Here is a 21,573-nt window from a genome sequence, read left to right on the forward strand (position 1 = left end):
GTATACATACTTAAATGTACATAGAGAGGTAAAATGATGAATTTTGGGGATTGACCATATGATTTTGATTATGAATACGCTTGTATGACATCTTTATGTCATTAGTTTATGAGAAAAAGCATAACATAACAAATACCAAGTGGACGTTGACACTTTCAAATCTCTCCTTGAATTTAAAATTCTTTTTTCCTTTTAAAAAAAGATGCTGTTCCGTTACCTGTTCCCTCTTTCTCCTCCCACAACCAAATAGATCACCACCTTGGATTCTTATCCCCCACTGTCTCCTTCATTTGTTTCTATATAAAGAAGAAAAACCCGAGAACTCAAACACCAATTGAAGGGGAGAAGAAAGATGGCAGACAATATCACCCTTCCTCCAGCCTTCAAGTTTTATCCAACAGACAAAGAGCTCGTTCTTCACTATCTCTATAGGAAAGTCATGCTTCTTCCTTGCTACCCAGACAATATTGAGGAGATTGATCTCTATAACTATCACCCATGGGAACTACCAGGTCTCTCTCTCTCTCTCTCTCTCTCTCTCTCTCTCTCTCTCTCTCTCTCTCTCTCTCTCTCTCTCTCTCTCTTGCGTATGCATCTTAGTGATCTTCCACTCCCTCCTGCTGATGCTACCTATCCTTTGTCGCAATCTGGGCAAGCGGCTCCGGCGTGAGCCCATTTATCTGTCTGATGTTCTTTTCTCTTGTGCTTTCTTTTTGTTTTGGCTTTTGTTCTTGTTCAGTTCATGGGTTCAACATTTTGTTGATCTTCATGAGTGGTAATGTTGAATTACTTTCGTCTCTCTCTCTCTCTCTCTCTCTCTCTCTCTCTCTCTCTCTCTCTCTCTCTCTCTCTCTCTCTTTGTGTGCGTAAAAACCCTGCCTGCATATAACTATTCTCTCTCTAATTAGATCTTAATTATGTAAAATGTTATTGAGATTTTGAATGTTTCATGTTTGTTGTATGAGTTTTAAATTAATATGATCTCAAATAGTAAATAAGAAATTAAGATTGGCAGGTTAGCTGGTATATCAGTATTCTTCTGATTCTTCCTTCACTCTTTGGGATACAAAAAAAATAGAGAAACAAATTTTGGAATTTCACTGGCATTTACCAACATCATTGGAAAGAGTCAGAACTCAGAGGATGGTAACAAAAACAAGTAAACCAAGTGATAAGAATTACTCCATGAACATTACCCAATGATCATTGTATTACATATTTCACATGTGTTTGCTCAGGTAAGACTTTGGGTGGCAATAAAGAGTGGTATTTCTATAGCCAAAAGCCAAGAAACCAGAGAAAGAACTCTATAGAGTACGTGCCTGCTGCATCAGGACATTGGAAGATCACAGGCAAGGAGTCCATATCAAACGGAAGCAAAGTTGTTGGGTGCAAGAGGTCTCTAATTTTTTACACTGGGAAGCCTCCCGATGGGACTAAGACCAATTGGGCAATGGATGAGTATAGCCTCTTGGACTCCACAACCAAAGTTTCTAGGAAGCGTGGGTGTTCAAAAGCTGTGAGCTCTCTCTCTCTCTCTCTCTCTCTCTCTCTCTCTCTCTCTCTCTCTCTCTCTCTCTCTCTCTCTCTCTCTAAAAGATTAGATAACAATTGCAGGTATTAGGAGATTGGGTCCTATGCAGAATTCAAGAGAGGAACTTTGATTCTGAGTCCAGTTATGGTGATGATGATGATGATGATGATGGAAGAGAGCTTTCGTGTCTAGATGAGATCTTTTTTTCCTTGGATGACTTGGATGAAATAAGTTCACCAAGTAACTCCAATAAAAGATTCTTTCACTAGCGGGTCCTCTCTCTCTTTTCTTTTTTGTTGCTTTTGTACTGCGAATGTTGTAATTGAGAATGCAATGGAAAAAATGCTGATATGGCCAAGAATATTTTCCTTTGTTTCTTTTTTATAGTAGCAAGTTGTAAAACACGTGCCAAATCCCATCATTTGAAATAGGATGGGTTTCATCATACATTCAATCCTGGCCATCCAATCAATGGCTAGGATTGAATGTATGATGGAACCCATCCTATTTCATCCGTGTTCGGTGAGTTAGGGTGAGGGAACATAAGGTGATCGGTTGACATCTTCACCGTCCATTGTGTCATCCCACCAGGACCCAAGATCTTTATGCCATTTGTGGACGGTGAGGATGCAAAATTACTTTCTTTAAGGTGATTTGGCAGATCACCTGATCTGCTCTCGTTAGGATGCCAAATCACTTTCCCTAACGGTGGATAATCACATCAAACAAATCACATGTACGCCAAAACCTTTGCTCTCCCAGTTGGAGTACGAATTGTCTTTGGTAGACTTCACCTTCAACGGGGAAGTGGACGTCTCCTATGGGTCCTCTTCATGGTCAGATCTTGTTAACGTGGAGGAAAGGGTACCGGCTTTACGGTCTCTTAATTGCTTACTAAGGATTGAGATGGGGCGTGTATTCCTCCATGCTCTTAGATGGGATCTCTTGTCACTATGATCTTTCTTTTTAGGGAAGTGACCGTACTCAAAGCTACTGTAACATGCTAAATTCTTTCTATCTGCAATAAAACATTGAAGTTCTTAAAAAAAAAAATCACATGTACACCCAAACCATGTTGTAAGATAAAATGCTAACGAGTGTTGAACTAAAGGGGTGTTTGTTACACTCTCACTCAAGGAAAGTCTCTTTTGGAAGGGTCACTTTGGAGGGAAAGTGAAGGGAGAAGTGTGAACCCATTTTTATCGGGAAACTGTTTTTTTTGTGTGGGTCCTACCATATATTTTCAATAAATTTACCTTTATAAGAAAGAGGCCCTATTTTCTAGGGAAGAAAGCCTCTTTCGTAGGAAAGGGCATGAAACACACACCCCTAAGAAAAAAAGACTATTGAAGATACCCCCATCATGATTGTGAAACTTGGTTCCTAAGGAAGTTTATTTGTGACCAGAAGGATGGGGCCAAGGTGGGCAATTAAGTCATGAAATACCAATAAGCATCTTGATGTGTTTCCCTTAAAATAATAGTATAGCTGATTCAGTACATGTCATTATCTCCTTTAAGTAATCATTTTGAACACAACAATTGCATTTGTTATATCCTACTAAACTGGTTTTTCCCAGTTAGAAGCAACGACACAATATAACAGAACCGTACAAGTCCTTGTTTGAAAGTAAGCCAAGAGCTTTGAAATTGCATCTATAGCTGAGACAGCAGAGTAATTGTAGGGAAAATGCTAAATCCAATTCTGTATCTAATGTTCTTAGTGTTATTAGCTTTAAGAAAGCCAAAAAAATTCTGTTGCTTTAAGGCCGCTCACATGGTCTTGGGCACGTGGATAGGAAGGTCTTCCTTTACAGAGAGTTCGAATTCCCATGTGGGTGCCCCCTTCTGCAGGAAGAGGCTCTCTTGGGGTTGAGGGGCATGCCCAGAGTTTTACGCCATAGGTACGGCAGACAAACACTAGCATGGTCAGGTCTTCAATCTGGAGTATAGTTTCTTCGTATAATTAAAAAAAATGATCCACTCACTTTTGTTGTAAAGTAATAAATTTGTTGGTATCCCCCTAAAAACTAAGAATGACTGCCAAAGTTGCATAGAATCGATAGAATACATGTGTGGAAAGTTTTTTTGGTTTTCAATTTTTTGGACAGAGATCTAGCGAAGTTGGCTAGATCGGGGAGAGTGAAGTTCTGGAAAGACCACCCCCATGATTGGCTAACACGGATCCCATCATTTGAAATATATAAGATGGGTTCCATCATACATTCAATCCTAGCCATCCAATCAATGACCTGAAGGTCCGATTAATACATGGACCCAGGTATAGTTCTTAAAATTTTATACCAGGTCCGGGCCCGACCTGAGTTCCCATTAAGACCCCCAACTTTTCAATGTAAAAATGATAAAAAAATATTATTTTACTGGGTATGGTCCAGGTCTGGGTATGGTTTCTCTTATAATAGACCCAATTAGACCTGAGTCCAGACCCGATACCATACCCGAAAATTTGATCCAAGTTTGGTTGCAACTGATCCGAACCAAACCCGACCCGTTGACACCCCTTGGGCCACCTCAACTTGTTCATTAAGCTAGTTGGCATAGCATCCATCACAGAAAGCACATAAGTAATGAATTGATGTTGGTTGAGCATGGAGTCACCTAGGTTCTATGAACTCAATGGCCCTAACATGTAGCTTTTATGCTAAGTTACTATTTTAATACATCCAGTAGTCATCCCCTCAGACAACAACCACCAACAAAAAAGAGGACCCAAACGAAGGGAATATTAAGACATCAATGGTTTGGAAAAAGTAGGCACCTTTGTGCTCTTTGATTTTGAATAATGCACATGCTATCATGAACTGTGGCTGTATAAAAAGAGAGAACGCTTAAAGCAAGCAGCCACAAATAAACCTATAGCTACTACTGCACACACACAAATTTCAGAGTTAACATGAAAGATCCCTTTGTCCCAGGACTCCGTAACGGCTTGGGTGTCGGTGACCCCACACGAGGTTTTGCATGGAGTGACCTGATTCTCAGCGAGGGTTCCTCATCAATAAAGGTTCTTTGATCAAGTTGCACATGGCTCTGAAACATGGCGCCATGTTCAGTCATAGTGATTGCAATTGATCAAGTCTGCATAATACCGATGGCACCACAAAATTTAAAGAAGTTCAAGGTCTCTCATTTTTTGTCCTTTTTCTTTGTCCTGTTTTCAAGTTAGCCCATAATCACATGAAGACATTTGCATTTTTCTTTTTTTTCGATAATCCAAGGAAAAGCCCCCATCACCGACCGCAACTTGACTGACCTGCGGTTGGTAAAACCCTTGAGGTCCCCCTGCCCACCGAGAAGTACACCCAGCTTCCACCTTGCGGCAAGGGACGCCACCCGTAAGTTTTGATCAACTTGCTGACATTCACAAGTTGCCCCTACCAGATGAGCAGAGCCTTTGTTGGTCCCCAAAATTAGATGAGGGTGCTTCTTGATCTCCGAGTTGTACTAGAGAAAAGCTCTCATTATCTGCTCTAATGCATCCCATCTGCAGCCTGAAACATAACATCCGATAGAGGAGACAGGCAAGGACTGGCCTTATTAGAATGATTCTGGCCGGCATAGAGAGGAGCTTTCCTTTCCACGTTTCCAGCTTGGCCCTGAACTTGACTATGAGAAAACATTTTACCTTACCAATATCTACATCTTCATATGACTTGCAAAAGAGACAGAATGAAAAGTTAACCACTACCTAAGCAAGCTATTTACAGACAAAAGAAGGTTACCTATATACTGACAAAGATCGACTTTGTGTTGTTTTCTAGAAAAAGAACACTGGTTTGTCAATGTCATGGAAGTGCTTTCATTGGGTGAAATACAACCATGTTTGTCAATTCCTTGGGAAAAGATTACTTTGTCAAGCATTACTTTGTAAACCTCAAGAATGACTGCATGCTAAATGTGGCAAAGCATTAGGCACATTTTCCATCATTATTTCTTCAAATCTAAATTGTTTGTGCCACTAGACTAATGGACTAGAAAACTCCACAGGGGCATGTGTACGTAGCATTATTAATCATGTAAAACATGTTAAACTCCTTGGAACTCTGGTTTTTCTACTAGAAACAAATCAAGCTCATGAACCGAGTCCATGTTCTTGAACTCCAGGGTTTCTGCTAGAGATATTATTTTCAAGAAGTTAGTGTCACTCTTACACATACAACAAATACTAGCGCAAGTTACCATATAAGTTTGTGGATAACATTTCCCTAGAGGCAAAAAAAACTTATCCTATATTCGTTTAGAGAGAGAGAGAGAGAGAGAGAGAGAGAGATGAACCAGTACTTCCCTTAACAAGCCCAGCAATTTTAAGCTGGGATAGAACTCTATGAATCAAGAGGCGGAAACTGACTCCAAAGTTGGCGTCCTTTCTGCAGAAAAACACTCCTGTAAAATCAAGCACAAATCATAGGTTACTACGTCCAAAATGAATTATAAATGTCATCATCAACTTTATATATATATATATATATATATATATATATATATATATATATGTATATATATATATATATATATATGAACACGAGAACTGAACATATTAGGCCCCATTTCTGGTTATGCCCCATTCTGCCCTATCGGTTTTAAGTGTTTTATCGTAGATCTGAGCCGTTAGAGGTGTTTACCATGATCGATTTAGTGAGAATAGACTCTTGAATCATGTTTTTTCGACAAAAATACATATTTTTATGAGTCGAAAAAACTGGTACATTCACAGCCATTGATTTTGGATCACCGGAAAAAACTGTATACAGGTCAGATTTGGGCAATCCAAAAGCTGATTCCCACTGAAAAAACCTATAGATCACATCTACTGTATTAGATGTGAAAAAAGTACTTAAAACTACAATTTTTTGAAGGGCCTAACGAGACCTAACGAAAAAAGAGGGCCTAAAGAACAAATTACCTAATGAATTTAATTCCTAAGCCCTCTCAAACATTTGCTTGGTGTAGGAAGTTACATTTTGAGCCTTCACTCATCAAATATCCCATCTCAAAATTCTTGCTAATAAAACAATTTATTTTAAAGAAAAATATGTTAAATGAAAAAAGACACTATGGTAGCAATGTTTAAAACAAAATTGATCTCATTTGTGTCTCTTTTTTTTCAAAACTAAGCCATGATCAAACTCAATAGCTATAAGACCAGTGTGCATTGTTGCAAAGGAAAGAAACTAAGGCTTGTTCAATGCAACAAAAAACGAAGAAGAGATGATCATATTAATATTAAACAACTGACATAAGGATTACATTTGGTCATCTCATCATTACCTACCAATGAGTTTTCTTTTTTATTTTTTGTTATTATTTTTTATGAAACTAACCTTACAGATGTGACCGACATGTTTAGGTTAACGAGAATCAGCTCTTAAATCATGATTATGACATGTAGGTAGGTTTTTATAAGGCTTCAAAGAATCAATAGGCCTACCATGTGATACTTTCTCATGTCAACAAAATTTATTTTTTATTAAAAATATAAGATCCAAAAATCCATAGAGATCCAAGGAAATTTGTACGTAATTTGGCAGTAAACTTAAAAGATTTTACCCTTAAAAGAAGACATAAAAAATAGAACCGTCATCATTTTCAGTTCTTTCGTTTTTCAGACTGATAAAGCTGGGGATAGACAGGCCTTTACCAGTACAGTACTTACATAATCACAGACCTTTCTAGATCTCGGTCAGCAACAATGGCACATAGCTAAGGACTGTCAAAGTCATATAGAGCGAAAACTTTTTCATTCTTCTTTTTTTTTTTCTCGAAAATTTTCAATTACCCTCAAAACGTTTTGGAGTTTTCAAATAATCTCCAAAGTTTTCTTATTATTTTAATCAAATTATCCCAATCATAAACTAACATTCGGTTATTTTTGGGCTAACCTAACTCATGTATTGATGTTATCATTTTAGCTTATAATTGACAAAATAAAATTATTAATTTGCCTTTATTCTAAAAGGAAGGACAAAGTAAGTTTGACCGTATGTAAGGTTGTCCACTTAACATATTTAGTAAAAAGTTTATTTTCTACAACGATATTTAAACCATTAACCTCGCCAATAAGAAACAAGACACTAACCACCACACATTAAAACTTGTTATTGGTTATTTTCATAAAAACAAAAAATTTATATAAAACTTAAATTATAATAAGCCAATCAACCCAACAATTATTTGACCCACTAATTGCAGAAGTAGGTCTGTTTGGTTTCTTAATAGCTGACCTAATAAATATCCCAACCCAAACTAAATGCACTTTTCTAAAAACTAAGCCTTATTATATGGCAAAACGTATGGGTAACATGGTCATTTTAAAAAACTATAACCGATTTAGTTAGAGGTAATTAAATTGAGGGTCATTTAATTAACCTAGGGGGAAACTTTGGTTGGCATTTTGCAAACATTGAAATAAAATTACTAATTCGCCCTCATTCAGTTTGACCGTACGTAAGGCTGTCAACTTAACATATACAGTAAAACGTTTATTTTCTACAATGATATTTAAACCATTAACCTGGCCAACATTAAACAAGACACTAACTACCACACAGTAAAACTTGTTATTGGTCATTTTCATAAAAAAAATAAATTATATAAAACTTAAATTATAATAAGCCAATCAATCCAACAATTATTCAACCCACTAATGAGAAAACTAGGTTCGTTTGGTTCCTTAATAACTGACCTAATAAATATCCGAACCAAAACTAAATGTATTTTCCAAAAAACTAAGCCTTCTCATGTGGCAAAATATATGAGTAACATGGTCATGAATCATTTATTAACTTAAGTAAAAACTTTGGTGGGCATTTTGCAAATTTTGAAACTTTTAGTGTGCTCATGAATTAGGCCTAAAAGTTTAGGGTATTTGAAAATTTCTCTTTTTTCCTGACAGCTGGCATGATGTAATTACTGACATCCTATCTGTCTAGGCCTATATCTTAACCAATTATAGAAATTTACAGCTCATGATCCATGTAAGCCGTACTTTGAATTGTTTGGTGTTTAAATTTTAGTGTCAATGTTTCAACAGGTAACCAGGATGAGTGAGTTGTAGAAACATTATTAGGCAGTTCTTAACTGTGTCAAACCACATGGTCTTGGGGAAATTTGGTATAATTTACATATAGGTGCCTAACATATGGCAAATTTATGTTCAGCTGCATCAGTTTTTTTAAACATTTAATTCAAATCCATGCATTTATAACAGATTTCTCAATCACCCAACTTTATTTAAGTCTTTAAAATGACACTTTAAATATTCTCCATGGTTGAATGCATAGTGACAAACGTTAAAAACGGCAAAATCTCGTTTTTCAAAAACTCGTGAGAAATTAATTTTTTTTCATAAATCTAGCATTTTTTGGCAAAATCTTGGCAATAAAAAAATAAATTAAAAAATACAAAATTATTTTTTATAAGAAAATATTAATAAAATTTATTTAGAAATAAGAAAACATGGTTTTTCATGATAGATTACCATTTAAAACGCAAACATCACATTTAAATCATGGCATTTATGTTTTTTCATAAATCAAACGATATTTTGAAAATCTGGCAAAAAATTACCGTTTAAAACTTTCAGACAATTTCTGGCAATATTTGTCACTATGGTTGAATGTTTGTAGTCATAGTTACTAGAAGATAAGCAGTGTCAATGGTAAAAGTAACTCAGGTGGTCATCTGAGCAGTTTGATAAAAAGTTAGACATCTATCTTAATATTTTAAAATGAAGGTATCCAGCTAAACATAAACTTAACATACGTTAGGTGCCTTACCCAAACTTCTCAACAAAATATTGGCAAGTAAAAAAATATAAAACTATAAGAAACATAAAAATAAAGATATAAAAATGTTTTTTATCATGTTAATATCTGGAATTCTGGACAAACCATGATATTTTTAAAAATAGGCCATATTTTTTAAAATGTCTTGTTTTTTTCAGCATGATATTGGCTTTTGAAAACCTCACGATATTTTTATTGGCATTTTTTGTTTCATTGGTTAAGATTTTCCGAAAGTGATTTACAATGTGGTGGTGATTGTTCTTTCCTCGTGAAGAAAAATGGGTTGCTCAAACTCAGTTCCAGTCAAGCCGAAAATTTTTATTTTAAAAATATTTTTAAACTTTTTGACAATGATATGAAATGCATTTTTGAAACAGAGAAAATGGTGAGATTTGAACCCAGGCCACTTCGAAAGATGACCAATGACTTATCTATTAAAGTAAGACCCTTCTTGATATTAACATTATAAACAATATATATATATATATATATATATAATTTTTATATAACCATGTAAGCAAGTTTTTATAAACAAAGACCCTTCTTGATATTAACACATATGTGTTCTTGTTCTTTGTCAAATTTTATCACAATGCAAACATGCTCAAGGTGTTTGGTAGGTCTAAGATTGTGCTCGTTCTCAAGGTTGTTGACGCGATGAACATTCAATCTTTCACACTACAAGGAAAACATTGATTAGCGACAGACATTTGCGATAAAAAAAATCTGTCACCATTTGGCGACGGATTAGCGAGAGAAAGATATTTGTCGCTAGAATATCATTTATTTATGATTTTAGTGATGAAAAAGGGAGAAATTGATATAGCTTCTGCGAAAGCATATCCACTTTCCTTTGCAGTGCAACAGTCGAATCAATCTCAATAACGCCACCTTTCCTAGAGGTGTTGGGTGTGATTGTGGCTCTCTCAGAGTGAGAGGTAGAGGCATGGTGCAAAGAGTTCTCGGCAAGAGTATCGAATAAATGATAAGCCTCATCCTTGCACTTCAACATAAATATCGCACCACACAAAGCATCGATCATCTGACGATTTTTGTCAGACAATCCATCATAAAAACTCTGCACCAGCTGCCATCTCGGCACCTGGTGGTGGGGACATTTCCTAAGGAGCTCTTTCATCCTTTCTTACGTCTCGTGAAATTGCTCACCATCCAGTTCTAAGAAACTGGTGATGGCTCGCCTAAACTGGTTCGTCTTATCGATGAGAAAGTATTTCTTCATAGACTCCTGTTGTAATTGATCCAACGACCCTATAATGATCGTATCTAAGAATTTAAGCCAATACTTGGCTTTATCCTTTAACGAGAAAGGAAAGAGGGTCAACTTCAGTGTGTCATTCTCAAAATTTTGAATTTTCATTGTTGAACAAATTTCGAGAAACTCGTTCAAATGCCGGTAGGTATCTTCATGACTAAGGCCATGGAAAGCTGGGAGCATTTGTATTACGCTGGCCTTAATCTCGTAATGAGACACCCCAATAGTTGGTCTGGGAATGCACGTCGCTTGGGTGTACTCCGTGGGTAGGAAGTACTCCCTCAGAGGGCGCACAGGAGCTTCGGGTTCTAAGTCCCAAATTAAAACTAAATACAATTAAACTACGCTAAACATGCTTAAGGAAAAGTTCAGCTACAAAATTAAATCTATTCTAAGTATGCTTAAATACAAAGATAGGAATTCAAGCTAAGTTATCTAGAACTCACATGTCTAATCGCTCAAGAAGCATGCAAGTGTGTGAATCCTAAATACGCAGAACGTGAATCCTATATGTACTTTCTACGTTAATCCTACATTTACTAACTAGTCCTACTATTTAGAACAATCAAAATACGATTAACTAAACAAATATCAAAAACTTGCAATGTTAGAATTAACAGAATATATATGTTGTTCCCCGACAACGGCGCCAAAAACTTGATCAGATTTTTGTAATGGTATTTTTACACATTATTTTATCGTTGAAAGCATTTTGGAAAATCACCAATCAAGTAATAAAACCGATTTCCCACGTAAGTGGTGAGTTAGATCGATTCACAGGGAACAAGATATACTCAAATTAAAACTGAAATTTGCATTTTATTGATATTGAACGTGTTCAATTACAACCAATATTATAATGCAATCAAAATTGAACAAAACAGAAAAGAGACGCGCAGTGACTTAAGCCTGCGAACACAAGGGCATTTTCATCAATTCACTTGATGCGACAATCAATCACTGAGATAAGTTGCTCTTACTGCAACTTAATATCACCCGCACAACACAGAAATGAAGTTAGTAAAACTATTTAAAGAAATTACAATAACTATTTCTAAACTAATTCTAAAATTAATCGCTAACCTAATTCTACGTAAAACAAGAAATTACCACAGCTAATTTTCTAAACTAATTGTCTTAATGCTACAATTAACCCTGGACTAATGTTAGAAACCTAATAAAACACTAAAAATCTGAATTCAAAAAACTACACAAAATCACAAATGACTATTTCACCCCTGCGTGACATGAACTCCTAATTTCTGATAAGCAATCATAAAATGATTTGTAGATGACTCAAACAGAGTCTGATTGGAGCGATTTTTGTTCTGTTGAATTCCTGACAGGGTCATGAATTCAGCAAAGCTTACAGATCCCAAATACCACTCCAGGATCTCCAGATATAGGCATCACAAAATCAGATTGAAACACGCGATAAGCCTATTTAGGAAATCAAATGATGTGAAGGGCAAAAATGATGCGAAAAATCAAACCTAAGATGCTAATTATCCCACTAACACCAGTATGCACCAATTCTAAACCTAATTGAACTATTAACCTACAGAAAATATAGATTTAACAGGAAACTTAAAAACCTAGAAAACACCCCAATCGACTAGAGTAACTCTAGTCGATCTTTGGCTACCGAACAAAGCAAAGGCTAAAGAGGCTGACAATCACTGGGACTAACTAATCTAAGATATTTGAATTAATTAACACACTGTATATCAATTGATGATCACCTAAACTATGTTGTAAACATAAATCTAACCGGGAATTAACACCCTAACCTAGCATGCACAATGAAACTCAATTCTAATGGAAACATACTTAACTAATGCTACACAAGAATTAACCTAATTACAACCACACTCAGCAAATCAATCTAACCTCATACCAAATTAATCTATTAATCAATCATTAAACTAATCTAAGTCTGCTACTAATAATAGACTTTCAAAACAAAATAAACTTATAAGCATCCAACCACAACAATTGGGTGACCCGAAACATTGTCTAAATCATGCAAAAACAAAGTGAAACTCATACCCAATTAAAACTATATTACTATAAACTACAATGCTAACAAAACACTAGAATAACCTACTAATCAGCCATTACACTAACACAAAATTGTTGTTAAAGACTGGAACCACAGTCTACATGCTAATTGTACAATCCGTCTGAATCAAACCTACTATTGGAATGTGAATTGAACAATAGCAAGTAAACCATAATGTAATGTTGCATTACTCATGAATTTGAGCTAATTAACAGTAAATCTACAGAGATTAAAACATCTAAATCTACTGCTAAAAACCACCAAGCACCTATAAAAATCTAATGTCAATAAGACACAAAGCACAAAAATCGGGTAGAATCACTCTACTCGATTTTATGTATTTGCGTGTACCAAAAAACAAAACTGAATCTAAACGAAAGGCAACACACTTACAAAATTAAAATAATTTTCTGCATACTCAGAACTCTACATTACGCATGCACATTAACCAAATTAAAATCTTAAAACAAAACACTTCAATCGGCTAGAATCAATCTAGCCGGTTTGGGCGCACAAGGGGAAAATGGTTCTAAAGATGCTGAAAATGCAAATCAATCCAAAATTAACAAAAGAGCATAAACCTAGACTCGATCTAGGTGCTGTTCAACACACCAACAGATTAATACTAAGGTTGTAACAAAGTTAAAAATGCAAGCATACAAAGAAAAATCAAAATAAGCACACGAAATGGGTTTTACACTAGAAGAGAGGGTTGAGAGGCTTATCGGTGGCCTATTCCGGCAATCCGAGGAATAGAGAGATGAAGAGGAGTTGGAATCTTGCTCAGGTCGTGCGCAAACAACCCTCGTTGGTGCTTTCTAACCTCACTTTGTTGCAGGTTGCTGGAAGCTGCAGGTGGTGATGCTCCGAAGTGGTGTGAAGAACCATGGACATCCTCGGAAGAGCTTGCTCACTCTTTTTCTATTTTCTTTCTCAATTCTTTACAAGAGCCATGGATGTTGTATTTATCAATTTTCCCACGATCTTGATTACAATTCCATAAATTTTGCCTTTCTATTTTGTTATATCTAAAATATTGGTTCACGGTAAAATCGTGGTCTTCTTCAACAATTTTCTTATTTTTTTCAACCACTTATTTGGATAGTCTTGCATTCCTAACAGCTCATTGCCTTATCATTTGACTGTGATTTGAGCTTTCACACGTTGGACCAGCTGGACTCTTTCCTTCAACAAGACCTTTACTGGTGCTTTTAGTGCACCACTGAAAACCTTTTTCGAAAATGCGCTCGGCTTTTAGAGGCGCACTAAAAGCACCAGTAAAAGTCTCAAACTTTTAGCGGGAACTTTACTAGCGCTTTTGGTGCACCACTAAAGGTCTTTTTGCCCAAAAATAGCATTGATCATCCATCAACGCACGCTTTAGCTCTGATTTAGCACAAATGTGGTTTAGCACGGACCCATTTCTCTCTCTCTCTCTCTCTCTCTCTATATATATATATATATATATATATATATATATATATATATATATATATATATATATATATATATATATATATATATATATATATATATATATGAGCAAGTCGGGTGGTAAGAGGTGATGATGAGTACAGAAGAAAGGGAAAGTAAGGATTGTTGGGGTTGGGGGGAGAGGGGGTGGTGTTGGATAGAGGTAGACGATGTCGAAGACTGGATTATTATATGGTGATGGTTAAAAATAAGGGAAAAGATGCATAGAGGTAATGGTAGATAATGGTAAAAAACTGAGAATATGGTGTTGGTTCAAAAAGACGGGTTAGAGAGAGAGAGACATTAAAAATAAATTTGACAGTGAGTTGGATGTTCCAAGACATTCGAGTTTTTTAATTAACCAAGAAAATTTTTAGGTGCAATTTTACATTTTTAAAAAACATAGGTGCTTCTTTTATTATTGCTCAAAAGTTAGGTTTCTAAAAGTTTCCCTTTTTCATTTTTTGAATGCTGAGTTTTTCGCCAGATTTATTTAAAAACCTACAAATATCTAGCGATTTTGCTTTGCCAGGATATAGCTGACACTGATGTATGTAACTATGACACGCACATGCACAGATGACATGTGGTTGCCACTGCGGAATTAATCAGTTTGACCAGTAGTCTCTTACATGCACAGGTGGCATGAGGTTATCACTGCAGAATTAATCAGTTCGACCTGTAGTCTCTTTAAGTAGACCACACTTGACACTCGTATATACTGCATTGTAGCTGTGTCGAAACAGGAAAGAGTCTGTTCGCATCCTCATCTGTCAGCATCCGTAGACCATCAGACTGTGTTAGTGGGTCCATACACATAAATACGAGTTCAGTCACTATTTGAGGGATGTTTGGATGCGTCCCCTTGTCTACAGAAGTGAATGCATCCAAAAAATTGAGATTAGGAGATTGGAGTGATCACCCTCATCACCCAAGCAACCAATTCTGTCTGAGCTTATGGGTCCGCATGTTTTGTCATCTGCAGTGCTCAACAGTCTCGAACAGGATTGGTTGCCTAGGTGATCAGACTGAGGTATTCGATCACCTGTTCTTTTCATTGGCATTTTTTTCGATTTAATACTTTTTATTTACATTGTGTGAAAATTTTGAAGTTTTCTCTTGAGGAATTTCATGTGTTTCAGATATGATGCTCATGTGCTGGATCACCTTGCTTCTCTACAATTTACAACTGCCACCTATTACATGCTTGCCTCAAATATCAAGCAACTGGCAGAGGAATTGTGTGGAGGTCGCTGCATTTTTTTCTTGGAAGGGGGTTACAATCTTCACTCTCTCTCTTACTCAGTTGCAGACACATTTCGAGCATTTTTAGGTGAGCCTAGTATTGCATCAAATGTGGATAACCCTGCTGTTCTTTATGAAGAACCAATGGCTAAAGTGAAGAGTGCAATCCAAAGAGTCAAGCACATACATTCTCTCTAAAAGACCATAAATTCATGCTCATATACTGTCTGATAGGTGTTTACATTGCAATCAGGGCTGGCAAATGAGTCGAGCTTGAGGTGTTCAAGCTTGACTCCTGCTTGTAGTGAAGCAAGCCGATCTCGAACTAGCTTGTTTATTAAAAAAAAAAAAGAAACTGAGCTAGAAGCAATAATATTTAAACTCTGTAAGCCAAACACTTCAACTATTTGTTTTACACTGCACTATGTGATGTAAAATATATTTATTACTATTTAGCTAGCCTAAACAAGCTGAGCCAAGCTGTCCATGCGTTGTGCAACACTGCATGGGTTTCAAAAGATTTAGACCTTTTTTTACTGACATTAGGAGTGTGTAACTAACATAAAATTAGCAAATTAGGTCTAATGCAGACTAAAATTATCAGCATCTTTTTTTTAAATAAATTTGTTTTACTTTTACTTTTTCATCCAAAAAGACGTAATTTACTCTTAGAAGTAACAAAAAAGGTTTTCAAAAAATGCCACTTTTAATGTCTACTGCAACACGTGGATGGCAATATGTAGATGTTAGCAAAGTTCACGATTACATGTTTTTTAAATTTTCAAATGAATTGACATTACCATAGGCTTAATCATTTATAAGGTAAATGACATTATTGTAAATGTCATATTTGTTAGCTGAATTTTTGGAAGGGTTAGTATTTTTTTATTGAAGGCACATAACTATTGAACTGGAAATCATAAGTTCAAGCTTTATCGGATCAATTTGATTACATAGATGTGTTCAGCATAGTTTGCTAAGGATGAATCCTCGGATTGTGTTATTTCGATCTAAAAATATGATTTTTTTTAGTTATGAAATTTTAGTTCATTGTGGCCTTTTGATTTTTGAAGCTCCCAAAAGACCTGTTTACATATCACACTCGCATGATTCAAAACTCATTTTCTACTAAACCAACTTGCACTTGCGGATCACATCCATTAAACAACAAAATCCAAAAAGTATAAAAAGGTAATTTATACAACTGTTTTCTGCCTTCAATAGTATCAAATATTAACTCTTGGAAATGCAAAATGCTTAATTTTTGTTTTTATTTTTTATACAATGATAAAGTGAAGCTAACTACCAACCTTCCATCTTAGAGCATGATCCAACCCAGATTGTCAGAGTCGGATTCACCAGGTCATCATTTAAAGAGCCTGATCCGGGTTCAACCAAGTTTCTATCCGACTTCTCTCCACCCACATGAAAAAAATTGGATTCCATGTACGTTTGTCTTGTCTGTTAGCCTTACCGGATCAATAGACTCACGGTACATGGGACCAAGATTCGTGTATGGATTTTCTACTGGGATCTGGCCTGAGATCCAACGTGATGCTTACATGCCCATGGCCTCAGCTGACTGCATTTACAATGACATGTGGTGTTGTCATCAGTACGACTGTCATGAGAAAGTTGGTGTTATTCCGTTTTACTAGTAGAAGCATTGTTGATAGATTTATGAGAGAGAGAGTAGTAGTAGCAGGAGTATTGGGCAAAGCACTCATTGTATGTTGTTTAATATATATATTATGTATATATTGTAATAATATATAATATAAATAATAATATATATTATAAATATATATACTATATATGAGAGTCAAGTCAAAGCTAGTTTGACTTGCTCCCAACGGCTAGTATTGGGCAAAGCACTCATTGTATGTTGTTTAATATATATTATGTATATATTGTAATAATATATATAATAATTAATAATATATATTATAAATATATATACTATATATGAGGGTCAAGTCAATGCTAGTTTGACTTGCTCCCAATGGCTAGAACTCTAGCCGTTGGGAGCTCTCTCTCTTTAACGAGAGATGACTTTCCCTTTTTATTTTATTTCTTCTCTTCTCTCTTCTACTTTTCTCTATAAAAGGGTATGGGTATGTGCCTTGTAAAGTAAGAGAGTGATGGGTAATATTAGGTATTTTATGTGTGTTTTGTGAGTCATGTAGTGAGGAACTTATGTAATTTTTTCTTTTATATCTTTAGTGTCTATTATGATTAGAATTATTCAATTTAATTTTCCTTTGTCCATTATTATTAGAATTGTTCATTACTTTTTCATGTAACCTTTAGCTCTCATATTTTTATCGAAATGTTTCATGTTCTTGGAGACCATTACGGAGTGCATTGGGATCCGTGCCATTTCATGACAACCTTCACAACTTTTTGTTCTATTACATGATAACATGATAGTTAATATTAACCATGGAGTCAGTTAAGCCACTTAATTGAGTTCCCATGGCAAACATTATATGGGTGATACAACCCTTTATCACATGCTACCAGTGCATCTTTCCTTAGCTATAGCGCCAACCTATTACATATGCATGAATTTACCTCTTTGTCATCGCATTGACATACATTAATTTGAGGTTGTAGCGCTATTTGGATCATAAATGAGTCCGAAGTGTACTCCATTCTCTTCTAAGCTTTATGTGAAGTGTGTCATTTTGAATGTATGCATTGCAATTTTAATCCTGTTAATGCAGACTTTTCAGGAGTCTCTTCTTGCAGCTGGTTCAGGAGTTTCCCGTGTTGATTATGTGTTAGGATATTTGTGTATATCTTTAGCCTCAGCACTTGTAGTCAGCACATTTATTCTATGAAAAAAATTAAAAGCTTTTTTCTAATGAATCTTTACTTGCACCTTAGAAGAGAGAATTTGTGCGAAGCTGGAAAATTAATTCTTTCTCTTCTGTAAGAACCTTTAAAAGGACCTTGAGCTAAGTTAACAAGTTTGTTTTATATGATAGGTTGCAGCATCAAAACTAAGTCAAAGGCCACCTATGGAGTTTGCACTAGTAAGGCCTCCAGGCCATCATGCTATCCCAAAAGGCCCAATGGGGTTCTGTGTCTTTTGAAATATCATTGTTGCAGCTCGCCACGCACAACACACACATGGCTTGAAACAAGTGCTTATTATAATTGATTTTGATGTTCACCATGGAAATGGAACAAGTGATGCATTCTATGATGATCCAGATGTCTTCTTTATTTCAACTCATCAGGTAGGTCTCTACGGCCAAACCTTCTGTTCTATATCTTTTGTTTCATGTTGCTTCTGCTTCATAATTCATTCACTGTATTTCCAATTCCCCATGCTGCATTATTGAAATTGCTTCTTTGATTAGCTGTGCAAGTGGTTGGTTTGTAATTTTGGCATGCTAGTATTGATATTTTGGTATACTGTTGCACTTTTTTGTGTTAGATTAACAGTTGGCATCAAATTGAACATCATCTTAGTTGGTTCTAGATTGCAGCCATGTACACACAATGGCCCTAACGATAAAGAACTCATACTTTGATTTGAAGGTTAATTAAGCCTTCAGACATCAGGATATCAACAATTGATTGACTGCTTTTCTCAAAAGAGAAAAAAAAATGATTGATTGCAATTAACTTGTTTTAGCCTTTGTGATCCAAGCTCAAGCTTTTATGTTTCTGGAGTTGTATTTGATGTTTTACTCATGTATTATAGTATGGTAATATTAGAATCAGAGCAGTCTTATTAGTGATGGACAAATCAGTTTAGATTTGTAAGTTTAAGTCTTAAGTAGTAACTATTTAAGTGGTCAAGGGTATTTTAGACATGCAGAAATTGTAATAAGGGGAGTCGACCCCTATATGTTGTATCCCTCATTTTTCAGTTCAATAGAATGAAGCTTCTTCTCCATTGTGCCTCTCTTTTCCTCTCACCTTTGTTGAACATTTGACATATATTCATGTTTTGACCATGCTTGAACTAATAAGCAGCCCTAAAGAGATAACGTCAGTTAGTTTTATAAGTCAACTTTTTCTCTGAGAGAAAATATTGAATAGATTATTACAACATTTTCATGTGTAGGATGGAAGCTACCCTGGTACTGGTAAAATGGAGGAAGTTGGTCTTGGAAATGGCAAAGGAACAACATTAAATCAACCCCTTCTGCTCAAAGGAGGATCTGGTGATAGTGCCATGAGAACTGTATTTGATGAAGTCATTGTCCCTTCTGCTCAAAGGTTTAAACCAGATATAATATTGGTCTCAGCAGGGTCAGTTTAACTGCTCACTTTTACTTCATAAGCGACTATTTTTTTTCCCTCTGTTGCATATTGTTATGCTATGAAATTATGTCGAAAAAAAATTCTGTCTTTACCTCCTCACCCCCCACCCCTTAAATGTCCTCGTTTCCTGCTGGCTGGTCATCCTACCTGTCTTGCTTTGTTGTTATTATTTAAGCTAGTTGATGCAAACTTGTCTCATAGAACAGAACATTTCCCGTTTAACAGAAGTTATTATGAATTTGAGCATTATTTGTGAACTAAATATTAAGATAACTTTGCACAATTATTTTGTCATTTTTCTTATAACTTTTGGCTACGAGCTATGTCACATAGGTGTGAATACAAGTGTGGATGTGGCGATGCGGCACTTTAGAAAAACTTGTGTATGTGTGTGTATTTATGTATTTATATATATAATATAGATAAAACTGGACTTGATTAGGGCTAACTAAATCTACTTTTGGACAGAAATAAACCTTAGTATGGTTGATTTCACTTGACACAAAAGAAGCCGTGTACAAGTATTGCACCCGCATAGGTGTGGATGCAACGCGGGTGTGGTGCTCTATTAGAAGAGTCGTGTTACATAGGCTATGAGATTTTTCAGCCCAAAAAAGGAAGTGTATTCCAGCGCCATACTATTTTCTTCTTTTCCCATTAAAGCTAATTTTGATCACGGGCACCCGTTATAGTTGTATCCTGTGATGTGCCTCAAGTTAACCAAGGGTTCTTACACAGGTTACCGGATTATCTTGAATTAGTCAAACATGGCCAATCAAAATACAATGTCCTGGGTTGTAGCTTTTCCCAATTTAGAATTGTCCGACCTTCCTACTCAGACACGAAGAAGTATGTTCATACGTCGCCGTTCCAGCGCTCTCCAAAAGTACCAATTGCAGTAAGCAGTTCATTCTACTCGCTTGGGATTTTCAAAAGTCTTTTTTCTTTCAGTTTGGTTAGCGGTCAGTAGTAACTAGAGCCCATGGCAGGTGCAGCAGACTGTAGAGAGAGTTTGAGTTCCGTTCACACCATGTATTTATTTTCAAGTGAAGTTTTTGGTGCCGTACCACAAATATATTGCGCTAGGTGATAGTTTGGAAATAAACACGTCAGAGATTTTTAAAAAGTTTATTTTTTTGCATGTCAGAGAAAAAAAAAGAAAACAAGAAATAGGTTTTCTCTCTCTCTCTCTCTCTCTCTCTTTACCCTAAACTTGGACTGTGCCAACAATGATCTCATGACTTATTTTTATACTAATTCAATATTATCATGACAAAATCAAATCTGTTTTTTAGATTGTTAAAAACACACCTAAACTTTTGTTAATTAATCAAAATGAAACTTTAGGGTGGCTTAACTCAAGGTTGTCAAACTAGGAAGCGAAAGCGGAAACGATATAGGAAGCGGAAGCGAGAAGCACGGTATTTTAAAATTTATAGGATGCATGAATTGAAGTATCAATTTGAAAGCGAAATAGGAATTAAAAGTGAAGCAATATGGTAACTTAATAGGAATCAAATAAAAATTAAAATAAAATTAATTATTCTAATATTTCATGAATTTTCAGTAAAAGAGTTAATTTTTTGTTAAAATCTAATATTGATGGTTATCAATTTAGAGAAACTACATGGAAAGTAAGTGAAAGCATAAGAAGAAAAACATGAAAAGAAGTGTGAGAAATGCATATAGGAAGCATAGAAGAAGTGTGGGGGAATAAAGATTCTCATGAAGTTTCAGAAGCACGGAGTATCGCACTTCTAAAGCAAGTTTTTGAGAACCGTGCTTTTCACATATTTAAGAAGTTTTTGTAACTCTAGTTTAACTAAGGTTTCTATTTACCCAACTGTGGTTAAGACCTTGAATTTACATTTATACCCTTATGCCTTCAAATCTCTCTCTCT

General features: G+C 35.7%; 2 long non-coding RNA genes across 2 annotated transcripts; both read left to right on the forward strand.

Annotated features, from left to right (window-relative positions):
- The first annotated feature begins 1,235 nt into the window (after positions 1-1,235).
- LOC149847424 (uncharacterized) lies at positions 1,236-1,895 on the forward strand. Its single transcript, XR_016430612.1, has 2 exons — positions 1,236-1,519; positions 1,618-1,895. It is a non-coding gene; the product is annotated as an uncharacterized LOC149847424 (long non-coding RNA).
- A 13,230-nt stretch (positions 1,896-15,125) lies between these two features.
- On the forward strand, positions 15,126-15,654 carry LOC149847425 (uncharacterized). Its single transcript, XR_016430382.1, has 2 exons — positions 15,126-15,179; positions 15,289-15,654. It is a non-coding gene; the product is annotated as an uncharacterized LOC149847425 (long non-coding RNA).
- Positions 15,655-21,573: the final 5,919 nt, after the last annotated feature.

This window comes from Nuphar pumila, chromosome 2 (genome assembly GCF_984573655.1).
Source record: "Nuphar pumila chromosome 2, dmNupPumi1.hap1.1, whole genome shotgun sequence".
In the NCBI taxonomy this organism is placed as follows: Eukaryota; Viridiplantae; Streptophyta; class Magnoliopsida; order Nymphaeales; family Nymphaeaceae; genus Nuphar; species Nuphar pumila.